Below are 16,792 nucleotides of genomic sequence, written 5' to 3' on the forward strand. Positions count from 1 at the left end.
AAATGTCCTGCCACCAAGTCTTTCTTTTTTGTAAGAAGTGAAGGTCAGCAAATATCGTTGGCTGGACATGAAGTCATCAGGTGAGAGCAGGGCCGAATTGAATCTGGTCTGTAATTAATCAAGAGCCACGACCTTGCAAGCCTTGTGAGCAAAACAGAGTGCCTTAAACCTGGTTCTTTCACCTAGCGGGAGCTGGCGCAGGCTTATCAGAGCTGGGGAAATTATGGTTATTCCATCAAGTCCCATCATCAGCCTTTTCACCAGTTGAAGATGGCCACATGTCATTTTGTGGGCGCCCCAAGTAGATCACGTCACAGTAATCCAGCCTGGAAGACACAAAGGCATTGCCAAGGCTCACTGGGGAAAATAAAAAGTGGATTCTGCCTAACATTCGAAACTGAAAGAAGCAGGTCTGCTTCTAATTTGGGGCCTAGGAGTAAGATGTCAGTCAAGTAGGATTCAAAGATTTCTATCCAATGAGGAAGGCTTAGAGGAAGGCATAGAGGCGAAGGCATAGAGGCGCAGGCCAGAAGGTATCCTTACAAACACATTTATAAGAGTGGCAAAACAAAATCGCACATTTAATAAGGTTATATTTAATCGTATTTCTAACCATCCAGCAGCAGACTTTTGTCATGCACTTGGAAAAGCTTTTAGTGAAAGTTCTCCTTTAACATGAAGAAGGACATTAGTAACGTCAGTGTAGGCGAAAACCTGCATCCCATGCCTTCCTAAGAGAAAGCCTGGAAGTGGTAAGCAAAGATTACACAGAAGAGGTGGCAACGAGGACTGCAGAGCTAAGAGGCACCACATTCTGTGGTCCGGGGAGGCGAAAAAAGTGTGGAAGAGTCACAACCTGTTCCAATTAGAAATAAAACAGTTAATCAACTTCAAAGCCTCATACCCAATCCCAAGAGAACACACTGTCCAAAAGAACGGAATAGCCATTGGTGTCGAAAGCTGATGAATTATCTACCAAGAAAAATGCTCCCCACCATCCATAGTACTATTAATAAGCTGATCGCCAAGACCACTACAGACTCATAGGAGCTGGAACAATGCCTCCAAAAAGTAAGGGGACCCCCCACAAAATGTTGGATTTGGGGAGCCTCAAGAGGTTTGGCAGGGAAAGGGAGCAAGTAGATGGGTCTATAATTACTGGGGGTCAGTAATTATGCAGTTTACAGTATATCAGAATCCATTGCTGTCCAACAGATACGATCCAAACAATTGCTAATAAGGCAGAATTTCACACACTGTTATATTGAACAATGTAAGCCTTATTATGGCCACTACAAAACTCAGCAAAATGTGTAGAATTAAATGTTACCTATTAAATATTAACTTCTGAGATAATGGCTTTGTACTCCAATCCATTATATTTACATAAAGATATTGTACATATGTTACTGTGGTTCTCTCAAATATTCACTTATGAGAGGCCTTCATATCACCAAACATAAGGTATCAATGGAAAGTTTGAAGAAAGTCAAGTGATGTATAGGCAAAATATTTTCACTTACTATTGTCACTGGTCCTGGACAGCCCATACATGAAGGCCAAATCACGAGGTGAGGAGTCAAAGTGGACTTTGATGTGAATGGTGAGCAGAGATCGTGCAGTTGGACCCAGAATACTAGTTAGCGCCGTAAATGTTTATATTCAGTGAATAAATATGGATGAAAAACATTACGGTTTCAGGGCAAACAACACAGCCTCACACATCCACCAGTTATGGTTCCTAGCGCAACCATGACTCATCCACTGGAAAACACTGTTCAGGACGTTCTGCTCATTGACAACTAGTCCAGAGTACTATTGCTTTTCCTCTGCTCCTTTTGTCCCTCATGTCCTGTAGTAATTGTCAATATGTGCATGTCATTTTGAATAGTGTATGTATTGTCATGGGCAGAGCATGGCTATAGTCAAGATATTGTTGTTTTTTGAAAGGTTTGTTTAAGATCATCATAACCATAGGGTCCCTTTAAGGAACTTTTTTAAAAAAAATATTTGTTTTTCAATGATATACAGTAAGACACCTACATTGAAGAGTGGGCAAGTTCACAAGGTTTCAGGATACAACCCCACCACTGAAAGTCTCTAGGAAACGCTGATCTCTCCTCGGCCACATTTCATCGCAGTCTCTGTTCCTGCGCCCCGTCAATGTCACAGCATATGCTTAGCCCTCCTACCCTCCATTACCTCAACCGGTTCTGATCTAGGCTTAACCCCTAAATCCTGCCCTGGTCCAAGTGTACTCTCTTGAAACAACCTGTTCTTGCTACTTCTAATCTGGACATGCAGCTGAACTTTCTTTTGCTGTCTCTTTTGACATCTCAATCCCATCTCTATCTGAAACACAATTTAAACACCCTCCTGATGTTCTTTATCTTTCGCCTTCAGTCCATCCACCTCCTTCAGATGTTCTATCAGCCTCTCCCTCCTAGCCTTGTCTTTTCCATGCACACCCTGCAATCTCCTGTCACTTTCCAGCTCGATTAAAACTTTTGTCGCCACCTCAAACAACAAATATCCACACTACTACCTCTCTGAGCCAGCCTTTTATATCCTGTTAACCTACCCCTTGGGTCGACCTTAAATTAACAACTTGCATCTGTAGGAACTCAGTGGGGTTTGTGGATTGGCTGAGTGTGATGGATATATCAGATTTAGGTGTTTTTACCAACTGTGTGTGCTGCGTTCCTGCAGGTCAAACAAAGGCTTTAATAGTCCATCCCTCCAAACTAGAAGGGAACAAAGCACCCATCTGCAGATGTGCCTGAGCATCTGGATCAGAGCAGTGCCTTCTGTGGTACTGGCAGTGGCTGCAGCAAGCTCCGAAATCATACAGCCTTCAGTGCGGCTCCCATATGTAGTGGGAAAAGAATTAGCAACTGGTGATACCCTGGTCACAAGGCCCATGATACTCTTACAAGCAGGGGCACAGTTTCTGACACAATGATTTGCTGCTTTAAGGCACTAGTAATGGGTCTTGTTAAAGGGCTACTGTTGGTCATAGGTCCCATTGAAGGAATAAATAAGGGCAACCAGGGGATCCTCTCCCAGGTCCTCCTTCCACTACTTTGGGGAAGCCCCCGGCCCTCATCAGTAACACCTCTAAATATCCCCAGAAATAGGCAGGGCGCTTAATCATACCCCGAATGTAGCCAGCGACCATATCCAGTAGCCACTTTGCCTGAGGCCCAGCCATGGCCAGTAGTCTCTCTTCTATGGTTATGGTTTAGACCGTTCCCGAGTACCCCTAAGCCACCTGTTGTTGCCAAAAGGTACGGTCATGCCTCCGGACCCTGAAGCCAGACAAATATTCCATTTGGCATAGCCATTGGCCATGCCCGGGCACACCCAACCTGCTTTCTGTGGCCAAAAGGCATGGCATGCAGACCCTGCATTGGAAAATCTTTGAAAAGTGGCATACAACAAGCCCTGTGGGTCTCCCCCGACAAGGCCAAAGGGATAACTAAAAGATACACCATGGATGCAAAAAGAAGAAACATGTCAATATTCAAAATTTTTGCAGCACGGCGTCAGCAGGCTCTGCACAAATCTGTTTTCTACACTGATGACCATTTAGAAAAGGTTCCTAAGGTCCCAGACTAATCACACTGGCTTACAACTAGACAACCCAGTTGCTCCTAACTAAAATGTGAAGACCTTGCCACTGGGAATCAATTTTCCCGACAGTCTGGGCACATGTAAGACCTGACAGGCAAAGAATTAATAGTGTCTAGACACTGTTAGTCTTCCATTAAATAAATATTTCTTTATTTCGGCATTGTGCTCTAAAAGGTTTAAATTACTCACCTGTAACTCTTGTTCACCAGCATGGGTCTGGCATGGATTTACATGCTCATGAATATTACCGGTCGTCAGGCTGGGAATCCTCAGTAAAAGAAAAAACAGTTTCCCTTTAGCTTTACAACTGTATTTCTCCTCTAAACCAATTACTGTCCTCTTCATCATACTGCCCCCATCCAATGACAGTCCTCTCCCTAAGCTCCACCCCTGATGGCCATCTTGAGTTTGGTAAGCACGTAAAGTGGCAGTATGAACCAAGAAGAGCCACAGATGGGACGGAGGGAGGGTCCTCATGTGAGTTCATGCTGGAGAACAAGAGTTACAGGTAAGTAACTTAAACCGTAATGAAGAGGACAATGATTGAATGGTGAGAAAAGTATACAAAGTAACAGAGTGGTCCTGCGAAGTGAAATTGCACACTCAAAGACAAGAAAGAAACCGCAATCCCGAACAAGAGTTGATTGTGTGAAAAGCAATCTATATGAACTTTGAAAGATGCCAAGAGGCCACAAGTAAAAAGGACATGAGCTTTCAAAGATGCCAAGAGGGAAAAAGTAAAACTATAAGTACCAGGAAGCATTGCTGTTGTGAGGTGATGAAGATTATTGATTGTCAAATTGTTTAAAAGGAGGTCAAAGTGGTCATGCAGAGGTCTACGTAAAATCCTTGCAGTTTTGAAAGTCTTCGGCAGAAAAGAGACAGGCTCGAACCTGCTGGAGGGAACCATGTGTTGAATAGTGACAAAGTGAAAGTCAAGACTTCAACCAAGCCAACAGCCTGCTGTTGCAGACTTTGTTCATCTTTTTCGAGAAAATAAAATGGCAGACCTCGCATCCTCCTCATCATGGCACTGATGCAGGTAATATAGGCACTTATTACGTCGATCTTTGACATACACATTCCTCAACCCACACTTCACGCAGAGTTTGAAGAGGCATCTCTTTTCTTCTGTCATGGTGAAAAGGTGCGAAAAAGGCCCAAGCCTGGACCTTCTTGAAACTCGATTAAAGATCTGCAATGTAGCATGATCTCTGGCGACAGCGGCCGCCGCTCTCGGTAGCCGACCTCCGGTCGAACGATGAGACAAAAATCGGTCAAAATGTACTCAAAACATGTAAAAAAAAAAACTCGAAATATGAAAATAGCTCAGAGAGCAACAAGAGGACTCTCAACATTGAAGCATGCAATAAAGATCTGAAGATGGCCACCAGGGGTGGGGCTTATGGAGAGGACTGTCATTGGATGGGGCAGTATGACCCAGAGGACAGTGATTGGTTTAGAGGTGAATACAGTTTTAAAGCTAAAGTCAAACTGTTTTTAATTTTACTGAGGATTCCCAGCCTGACGAAGGGGAACATTCATAAGCATGTGAATCCATGCCAGACCCCATGCTGGAGAAGCATATTAATAGATAAATACAATAGTCTCCTCTTTCCAGCTCTATAGAGGTGTTTGGCTACCAAATAGACTAGCAAACTATCTCTTGATTGGCAACACAGTGCCAGAGCTTGAACTGTAGTTCTAGTAGATATTTTGTGAAAAAAGAGGTTTCAAGTATCCTTTCCTTAAATCAAGGTACTCTGGCCAGAGCAATAAAAGAAAATGGAGAACACTTTCAACTTCACCACAATAAATACAAGTATCAGGGGAGTTACTGACTTGTGCCACTGGTAAAATACCAAAGCGAGGCTTAGAATGTAATAATCTCAGCATTCATTAGAATTCCCTAAATGGATGATCATTGCCAGAGACACAGAAAAGCACTCATTAACATTAGATAGAAAGCTGTGAACAAATCACACCAAGGAGGCTAGTGGATGGGTCCATGGTGACACAGGGTCTGGGACCACCGCCTGCATTGCAATGATGGTGCAGAGGCAGTAAGTGGAAGAATACCCAGGGCCTCCCCCTCATTTCTAGACTTGGGTGTTAAACCCCACTTGGGGTTAGATTCCCACCAGGAATCTGCCCCACCATCCCAGAGTAGAATTTATAATATGCACAAAGAAACTGGAGAAATATCTGGCCCAAGTAGTCTGGCTCTCTAACTCTTGCTATCAGGACTCAGTGAGCCACATGTTACACAGATCAGAAAACAAATAAACTTGAATGAAAGGTGCAATAACGGTTGGTATAGCAGACTGCAAAGTTTCACATACTGCCATTGGGAAGCTTGCGGTCCACACTTGAAAACAGAAGAGCACACGTCGAGAGAAGCACAGTAGCAGTGCAGTCCGGTGTTGCCATCATGAAGTAGGTTGGACACAGAGATGAGATCACTTGACTTCAAGATTGTGGACTGCTCTTTTGAGAGATTTTGGTGTGCAGGGACGTGAGATGTTCCATAACCAAAGTAGCCCATCTGCAGAAATGGTAGTCCAATCAGCGTCCCACCAATCAGAGACTTTCCTTACAACTGCCATGTTCCCCGATCACAAGCCCAGTCTGGGGAGGGATCCAAAAAGGGATCCCAATCACAACAGGTTTGCGGGAGTTAGGAGTTGGATGGAGAACATTGAGAGAGGCATTTGGAGAGCAATACTGAGGAGAGATGAGTGAGAGGATGGAGTGATGTGAGTGAAACAGAGAGGGGCAGAGGGTAGGAGGAACACAGAGAAGGAGGGAGGCAGAATATTAAGAGATGAAAAAAAGATGGGGGAGGAGAAAACATAGGATGCAGAAGGGACAGTGCAGAAAGGTGAACATGAGGAGAAAGGAGGGAAGTGACGTGCTATGAAAGAACAGATCTACCTCAAAGCTTCAAACGTTTTATTGCAAGTCCCCTAACATTGCATTTTTCTTTTAACCCATTTCTGCACCAATATATGCGGGGGGAGGCCCGCCCCCTCGGCCCCAACCACACCCCCATCTATAATTCAGGTTATATTTGATGCTAAATATCCCATTTTATGGGATTCTCAGTAAAATGGTTTAATGTTTCGGTACAATACCAGAAAAACAGAGTCAGGAAATGTATTCCAGAGTTGGTGGAGCCAGTGGTAATCATAGGGCCAAATATAAATAATGCAAAGGGAGTAGCAGAGACAAGGCATAGCGAATCCCAGATATTAGGAGACAAGGAGGGCAGAATGAAAGCGCAGTGGGGTGGGGTCCATCTGTTCCTTGGATGTCTTCCCTTTGATCCCATAAGATGACCTAAGGGTGCAGGTTGGTGTCACCTGGTGGCAGAGAGAATCCAGGCGGCCCAGCACAGCATCCTAGTGAATCATATGCCGGCCAAGAAAGACCCTGCAGTCACAAAAGCTTGGTACAAAGACCCGGCCACCAGAAAAGCTTGGTAGTACTAACAAGAATAAAAGAAAGACACTGAGTAACTTTTTCTCCTATGCAGGGACAGAGAGACCTGATCTATAAAGTGAACCACCGAATCATGACTACAGTCCTAAGGAAATTGCATTATAAAGCTGAAAACACCATGACACCTGTTTTTTTGATTCAACACCAACCATGTTCAGTTGAGATCACAAGAGTACTGTTATACCAAGAATAAAGAAACTAGACACCTCCAAATTCATTTTGAGGCATCTGTTGATCCCTCTGCAATCACATAGCGCACATTGAAGCAATGAGTCTCCAGTGTGAGAGACCTTTGATAACGATAATTAATAATGCACACATCAGTGATTCTTGCAGGATCTCCATTTTTCAATCTGGTAGATTAGGATGATAAAGCAGTGCTTGAGTACGAGTTAGAAATTAAGAAAACAATGTAACATTTTTCATCCCTACAATGTATATTTGGTGATCTCGTATATCAAATTCCATAGTGAAGCTGGGCAGTCACTGAGAGTTCCTTGGTCTACAATTTCCAGTAGATACAACTGTGGTCTTTTTGCAATGACATGGTAACATTTCTAAATTACAGTGGTCCCAGTCAATCAGATGGCTTTAGTGTGTCTACTATGTCCAGAAATGTGAAAGCAGTTAGACTAGCTAAGGTTTGTAATTGTTGAGGTTATCTATATCCCAAGAGCATGTATACCAACACAGATAAACATGCTTTTATATGGTACTTGCTTGACCTCAAGTGGCCCCTGTGTCTGATTGACTACTCCACCAAATTGGACTTGCTGTCCACTAATTTATCTTGGCCATCCGACCCAGAAATGTTCTGTGTATCTGCACTAGCAGTAGACTTGCATCAAGGTAAAGCATTTGTACTTTGATCTGAGAAAATATTTGAATTGCATTTTGTATGTTTAGATTAAGCCAAATTGTCAAAACATGGGCTGCCTTTAGGATTACTTCATATGTAGACCAGAACTCTAATTGATCAACATACCATGGATTGGCCAGTGAGTTAGAGCCCAGAAGAGTGTTTGTTTAGTTGTTTCTTCAATCATCATTTACATTATTTATTGCTGGAGTTCGAGTGTTACAAACACCCTCATTTAGCTTGCAGCGTACAATGCACTGGAGTGCATTTCACAGGCAGAGATCACGAAACTGACCGTGAAATCCAGTTCACTGCATTTCAGAAGGTTTGCACAAACTGTGCTGGGACATGGAGTGTAAAGGCCACTTTGCCTCTTACCACAGCTCAGGGTACGACATTCACCAGCATCTTCGGCTACATTAAATGTCCACGTGAGAAGAGAACACGTGCATCCCCTATGGATACCACCCGTTTTTATGTCTGTAAAGAAGCAAGTAGAATCGATAGGGATTTATTGCAATGCTGGCATACATGCACATAGATGGCAGCCAACATTACCACTTGTCTTTCGTTAGAGTGTAAAAAAGGCCCAGGAACCGGGAATTGCCAAGATGTATGTGCTTTTTCAAATGTTTAATCGAATAACATAAAAATTGAACTGAAAGGGCCGCACACACACACAAGTGTTAGCCGCTGCACACTTTCACTGTGCAATTGGCAGGAAATTTAACTTTAGTTTGATCAATTCCTCTTGACATTATTTTGTTTAGGAATTGCTTTGGCCTAGGGTAGGGCCACAATCACTGTAAACCAGATCTTTAAATCTAATTTGCCAGCAGTATGTACAGATTTTTCTATTTCACAGGGACTTTGAGCCATCTGAACGAATTGTAAATTTTATCTGAGATCAGAGTCTAGAAGGCAGTTATTCCCCTTCTGCATAATCACTGTGCAGGTGTAAACCTGGATATCCAAATTAAATGGACACAGACATGACATTTTCAAAGCAAATTGACACATTTTACTGAAACAATTTTGCAAATGCGAAGGTCAGTATACCCTCCACTGATGGTTTCAGGGATATTCCTCAAAATACTGTCCGGGTAAGTCCTGATGCCAGTAAATTATTTTTCAATAATGTATTTTGTGGTTCTTCGTTCAGGACACAAAATTAAACATAGAAAGAATGTGTATAGATCTATAAAATGCATTAACACATTTCAAATATGTAATACACAGCAAAAGGAAATGAAAGTCAACATTAATATTCTGTTGAATTTTGAAAAGTCCTCAGCCAGGATGTCGAGAAATAGTAATTGTACTTTTATTTTTTTTAACTGGTTCAGAATACCAAAGATAATTTACGCCTGTCTTTATACAATTTCAGATACTTGGTGAACTCTCCTGCCAGGACTTCGCTTTATAGTTTTTTAGATCACCCAGTATACTCCCCAGCCATGAATCTTTATAGTTTGGAAAGGAATTTCCTCTTCCCAGCCACTGCAATTCTTTTAAAAACTTACAATACTTTTTCCAAAAAACATGGGCTAAAATAAAATGTGTCATATGTGATTATACAGAAAACTCATCAACCAGTCCAAGACTTCAATATCTGAACAGTACCTTGCAAACGTACTCCTGCGCAGGGAAAAATGTCGGCCTCATTACGAGTTTGGTGGTAAGTGGTAAAGTTGGCAGTAACTCCATTGCTGCCAACTTACCACTACACCAAATTACTATTTCGTGCCTGGAGTGGAAGATTGTCTCCAGGAAAATACTGGAGGTAAATCCTCCAACTCAACGCCGAAATCGTCGGAATTTCCGCTGTGGTAATTCTGCCACAAAGCCACATTTAGTCCAATGGACTCAATATGGAGTCAATATGAATGGGGAATTACACCAGTAATTTGTTTGGGCGGTATTCTGGTGGATTTACGCCAGGATACCACCCCAATTCTTAATGAGGCTCTGTATGTTTTAACTCATTTGTCTTACAAAACACAAATATCTCTTAATTGTGTTCCCGGATATCTCACGCAAACAATATTTATTCTTAAAAAAATGTGTCTTTGCATTCTGATTTTTCAAAAAAGGGAATTTTATTCTTGATGCGATACTCTTGTGGTCAAGCACCACGTGTTTTGACCCAAGGGGTCTTTAGCAAGGATGGGGCGTTATTGTTCAATGTTCATTGACCGTTAGGTAGGTTGGCTCTTGGTGGTGGGTTGGTGTAGGTGGGTTCCACTCCTTGAATAGGCTGACTTGCCAGCCTTTTACTGCTGCGAAAGTCGTCCAGTGCATTTGTGGCCCTCAAATATCTCCTGTCATAACTGATGTGGCTGTCAAGAAATGTACACAGAATACATTTGCCGATGGATCAATGGCAATAAAAAGTGATGTGTCAAAAACATGCTGAGAGGAGTTCAAGTGCCACTTTAATGAAGTAATTCAAGGGCCAGGAGAACATGCTTCTAATAATTTGTGTAAGGATGATAATTGCATCAGAATAACTGCACCTTAGTATCTGATGATCCAAAATTCTTGTGCCTCTGCTTACTATCCACATTACGTTCCCCTGTGGGTAGTGATAACACCAGCCTTAGACATAAGCACTATGCATTTTTACTCCCTAAAAAAGGAAAATGTGCCTAACAAAAATGAGAAACAATGAACATATAATTGGTTCAACCTAAAAAGCTCCATTGATATTTTTTCCAATTAGTGACCAGGAGAACAGTGGCATAGGAAGGAAAGAACTCTAATAATATTAAGGCCTGAATTGGTGAGGCCCCACCTTTGACCCAAACACCCACAGCTCACACATAACACCTATGGTTTCTGATGTACCTTTTTGCGAAATCTCTGAAAAAAACCATCTAAGAGTTAAAAGTCCAAAGACATCTATGGACTCCAACTCCCATAACCATCCAGGTACTGAGACGAGGAGGAGGATGAGGGAGTATGTGCAAAGTGACAGGAGCTCAAAGTACAACATGAAGGCTAGTTGTTTTTCCAGTCTTCAGTGCGCAGGACATTTAAAGATGGACAACCGTACTATTGGATTAAGCAGTGCATTAGAAGACATTGAATTCCATGCAGAGTCTCACGAACGCAAGGGACATGGACAGGTGTGGTGGAACGAAGAACGCTGCCCGGACAGGAGGAGAAATGCTGCATGTGAGCAAGCAGGGCCGTGGAGATGCTGCAAGTCACGAAGGAGCTCCTGGATGTTGGGCCACTCGAAGAGACAGCGTTCGCCAGTCCCGGCCAAAAAGGCAAGCCGGCGTGTGACTGGAGCTTTGCAGGACGCTGGAAGAACGTCTGCACACTCCAAAGTAGAAAGCAGGTGAAGGAATCACACTTCTGGGATGCAAGCAGAATCAGAGATGGTTGAAGGAACCAGTGAGTCTGCCCAAAGCAGCTGGTGACCCTGGGGCATTCCAACAGGCGTGCCAACAAATGTTTGGTACAAAATTGCTCATGCAGAAAAAATCTGATGTTTGTTTGAATGCAGTCAAGGCAAAGTACAAATTCCACACCCAATAAGACACCAAATAAGAATTTTTGAATACAGACAAGGCAAAGTGCGAAGGCAAACCCCAGTCACGTACAGGTGCATTAGATGCCAGTGAGGGGGAAAGATTTGAGCAAATGTTACCATAGACAGATATACCAAGCACCTCACAGTATTTGCTATTGTGGTCAATGTTCCCTGTAAACTGTGCGCATGTGCTCTTGCCCAGCTTCCTTCTGGGTGCCACTGAGAAGATCTTTAGCAGCGCACACTGACAATTCTCACCTATTCAAAACGATTTAATAAGGCACAACCCACAGCAATTACCTGAAATGTTCTTTCTCTTAAAATAAGCAACTATTCTTGATATTGTGCTAATTTGCATTACACTACCATGGACCTAAAATTTCTAACAGCCATATACAAAACAAGAGGTTAAAAACTAATAAGAAAAACTGGCTCCATGAACAGGCGAATCTAACCAAGATATGCTTGCACACATTAAACACACATTTTCCCTCCCCATCCATGACTCCTACACCTGACTCTACCACACTTTCATCTTATGACTAACTTCTGCCCTGGAGTACATTAAGATACTGCCGGACAACCTTGCCTCTTCCTCTCTTGGCTCTGCGAAAGGTTAGCAGACGTGTACCTACATCCAGTTGTTTTATGTTTGTTGTAACAGTAACATGAATAACGTTCATGCAGAATTTCTGTTATTCATTGTGCCTTACCAAAATCGTCACCCATACTATATAATCTAATGGTATCAGGTAATATTATCCCCACCAATAATATCGCCATAGATATTGTCATCGGGAACGGCCATAGAGCCATAGGTTATATTATTAGGCCATAGGTTATATTATTAGTGGGGATAATTATGGGGGAAAGTGGGAGTGGGGGTTGCGGGGGTATGCCCTGCACCCTTTAAAATAATATGGGTGTTGCGGGGGTGTCCCCTGCAGGTTTAATGGTTTAATATTGCTGCAAAAATATGGCTCCATTTTTGTATGGCAATATTTTTGCAGGGATAATAACACATGGGACCAATTTAACTACCAGCTCAAATATCGGATACTGACTGTAAGCAGGCTACTTGGATGTGTAACCAAATCCCATACTTTCTCTTCTTTGTACATATGTCACGCAAGGGCTTTGAACGGCCCACTTGTAAGTTAACGCATTATGAAACTCAAATATTAATTTGCCCTCTAAAGATTTTGAAAAGACAAATGTGATGTTCAGCGTCTCCTACTTTAGCATTACTAACAAAACCCTATAAGTAGAGAGCAACATTGCAATATCATTTACTTAGCCTACAAGGGATAATGGGTATGGACTATGCCTGGGATTACTCGTCCATAGTATCAGGGCACTGGATATTCAGACAGGAGAAGGCTTTTTACACAATCCGCATCATTTCCAAGTGTTGAGAGTTCCTTTTGGCATAGACCTTCACAAATTAACTTGCTTCTATACAAAAACAGTTTCACTGAGCATTTGTGTAATCCTACACAATGATATAAGGGCGGGGTATGTTGCAAACAATCCTGTATGCACTGCAAAAGAATTGTGTACAATGTGAGTCATGACAGTCTTAAAATGCACATCATATGTTGAGGCATTTAAATATGCCTTGCTTACCAAGTATTGTAGGTCTGCAAGTATCCCAGTGAGTGTTTACTGCTATAATCTCTCACTTTTTACGGTGCTATATCAACTAGTATTGGAGGCAAACACAGGGGCCGGGGAAGGGTATGGGTGGAAGTATCACTTTGTGCGTGTGATGAACAATGCAGCAAATTTTGAAGACCAAGTCAGACGTTTCGGCAGTACACTGAAGGAAATGTGTTGCCCGTTTGCTAAAGGATAGGAAATTCTAGTACCCATCTAGACAACCGCACCTTCTTTTTCTTTCTATGCTCAACTGCTGAGCGCTTTTCAATATAACCATGTGTTCTGTGTGTGCAGTCTCTCGCATCTCCCTGCATCGTATTGAACTGATCACAAAGAATTACAGAAGAGTGATCCATAATTATAGAAGAAGGCACTAAATCATTGGTATCTCTGATGAAGTGATGCAATTAAATAAAAGGCATATGTGTGTGATTTTCTTCAACAGGGCTCCATAATAAACCTCAGGGAGGCTCTTGTTTAATTTTATGTAGGCTGTAGTGCGGAAGGGTGGGTAAACTATACACTTTATTATGTGCCCTGTCATTTCACTCCCTATGTCAGGGGTACCAGCAGGGCTCTAATCAAATTTTGCTCCCTGCTTGGAGTCAAATGATTTTTCTGGGATTAAAAAAGTAATTAGCTTTGCCAATAGGGATAATTTCTGCTTATTAAAAGATGTTCTTTCCCCATAAAATTCCTTTTGAGATCAGAATTGGTGAGGCCATTCGGTAATAGGCCATTAAGAACTCGGGTATTAAAGGGTCTAACTCATGGGAAAGGGGGGGATACCACATTTCATCCAATGAAGTCATGACATCTCCCAGGTAGTTGTCTCCTCCCATGTGATCCTCCCTCACATAGCTGCCCCTACGATCAGGTAGCGGCTGCATCCCCTGGCCACATGGGAGGAGGTTCCCGCCGGGGAATCCGTGATGTGTCCATTGGATTCATCACATAATGCACAGAGCCCAAAAGCTGGAGGTGCCATTTTACTGCCAGCAAAGATAAAATGGTCAATAAGCACACCAATTATTGACCCAGGAAATAGTAAATGATAAACTGGTGTGCCACATTTACCCTATGAATTAACTCATTATTACATATGTTATGATATAGGCTCAGCATTCCCCTAAAAGCTATTCTGCGGTGCACCCGAGGTGTGGTATTAGTTGAAGAGAATATAAGTGCAGGATATCACAAAATAGTACTCACTCTTTCCTGCCTCTGAACATTTGAGATTAAATGAAGTGTACCTCGATTATCCCAGCTAACTACAGAGCCGATCCAAGTGTACATTTACTAACTCCTTGTGCACTTAATATGGCACAGACCTTTGAACCGACAATTTTATGATTCAAGTTGCATGAATTGCAGATATTTCTTGCCATCTCTGTTCTTTACCATTTTGAAGCTAGATGGCAGGGACAGATTCTGAAAGTATGATGCATTGACCAGATTTAATGGACTACACATATAAACTCAACAGACTGGAAGATCAGACATCCCCTGTACCTATGCAGCACCTGGCTCTGAATAAATGAACTGCCTCTTGCCTCCAATGTGTCTATTAGTTGCATCTCTTTCTTTATAGATTGGCATCCTGCACATGTTCATCATTGGCCAGAAGACTGATCAAGAGCCTGCAATTTAATTCCCCAAAGTCACATTTTCTGCAATGTTCTTTCTTCCATTTTCCAATTACATTATGAGTTTAAAAATGGTATCATCGTTTGCGTATGACCTCAGGAATTAAGGCTCAAACAGTCACTAACTGCCCTATTATCTAACCGTTTTCTTTCATTGATGTGATCTAGATTGACCCCAAAAGGAGGATAGACTTCTGGCAAATGCTTAAACTACATCTGCCTCATAACCCTGGTCTTGTTCAGTCATGACATCAACATTTCCCCAGGGGAGGAAGCATCTGATTTCTGCCCAGGTGTAATGAAGGTCCAATTACTAACCACGCCTTAATGTAGGGGATAATACTACATTTGCCTAGTGGCATTAATCCTGCATATTTTCGCATTACTTCCAAAAGCACTTTGATAAATCTTAAAAAGAAGAACCTCAGCATAACGTCATAACATTAATTCCTAATTCGTCAGTGGCTTTGGAATGAAGTCTACCATTATTGTCTTCACAAACTTCTCTTTTGGAAGCACAATTTGCTCTGGATGTTCCCTCACGTAGACTAGAAATTTCATTTACTAACTCTTCCCTTTATGATTCTATTCTTTTAAGTGATAAATCACTATCAAAACTTGTAAAGTGTTCACAATCTTTAGATTTACACCCGTAACGAGTATTTCTTGTTGAAGGATATTTATCCTCTTTGATGTTGTTAATGCTATTAAATCAAATATATGAAATAAAGAATGAAATAAAGAATGCACATCAAAACTAACTTCAGAGCAGAAAGACAGGTGCCACTTTGCTAGAGTAGATCTCAATGTAATATTACCTCAGTTTACATTACTTGACATGGATCCGATTTATCTCCTTAATATATTATAGAAAAGCTATTTCTATAAACAAGAAATAAATATACTTCTAATCCATCATAATTGCGTGTATGTGCTGCTCCTACTCTGGAGTACGTTGTGTATTGCCATAATGTTAGGTTACATGAAGCTTAAGTAGCTTCCACATATCTGTGGGATATGATACATTTTTGAATACGAAAGTAAGCCTTAGGATAAGACACAATGCCATTACATGGTTGTTTGAAGACACGAGGAAAGATATGCCTTGAACCTCAGACCTTGATAAGAAAATACAAGATCTTGTTCCTTGGGAAGTAAGCAGTATCTTTTAATCAGATCTGTAATCAGACACGACCAATACCTTATCAGGTAAACCATTTCTACATAAATGCAAAAAGGCAACATTGTGGATAAGAAGTCTGGGGGGATTAGCCATCTATGAAGATGACCCACTTAAACCACTACAAAAGATCAAAGTATGTCCTGTGGGAAGAAACAATAATTAGGGGTGTGTGTACGGTGTTAATGGTATGAAGAAATGTTGAAATTAATAGGACCTTCAACATGGAAGTTAGATAGATGTGGTAATCATTAGCATAGGCGGAGCAATATGAATGTGAGCCTGCAAGTCACAGTGACCAAAAGGTACAGCAATCTATGACTTTGAATGGTGACCTACATTGTATTAAGAAGAGAGTGACCTTTAGGGAGACAATTGAAACAATAAAAATCAACGTTCTTCGTCATTCGTAGAATGTTGCACTCCAAAATTGCCCAGTCTGTGAATTGTATATGCAGAAACCACAAGCATGCCACACTGTTGGAAAACATGTGATTTGTGTAAGAATGCCCCACTTAATATCCATTAAGATTTTAAGAAATTGGTTTATTTTTCTCTGTTTAAAATAATGACTGTTGTAGTTTTACATTGAAATCACAGGGTTACTGCGATCAAGATAAGGACTGCAGTTTTATATTAAAACCGCAAACGTGCCATGACCTATTGGTGAGAAAATAAAAGATGTCAATATTGAGGAAGCTGCCCACTGCTCAGGAGCTTAAATTGTACCTGCTGACAGTTATGACTATCATAATGAAATCAGCCATGATGGT

The 16,792-nt window shown here is 41.7% G+C and overlaps 1 protein-coding gene across 6 annotated transcripts in view; it reads right to left on the bottom strand.

The window, feature by feature from the left end:
- The window catches only part of NBEA (neurobeachin), a 2,584,133-nt gene that overhangs the window by 113,591 nt on the left and 2,453,750 nt on the right, over positions 1 to 16,792 (bottom strand). The gene's annotated exons all lie outside the window — the stretch shown is intronic.

The sequence above is a fragment of the Ambystoma mexicanum genome, chromosome 7q (assembly GCF_040938575.1).
Source record: "Ambystoma mexicanum isolate Mex_15411 chromosome 7q, UKY_AmexF1_1, whole genome shotgun sequence".
Lineage (NCBI taxonomy): Eukaryota > Metazoa > Chordata > Amphibia > Caudata > Ambystomatidae > Ambystoma > Ambystoma mexicanum.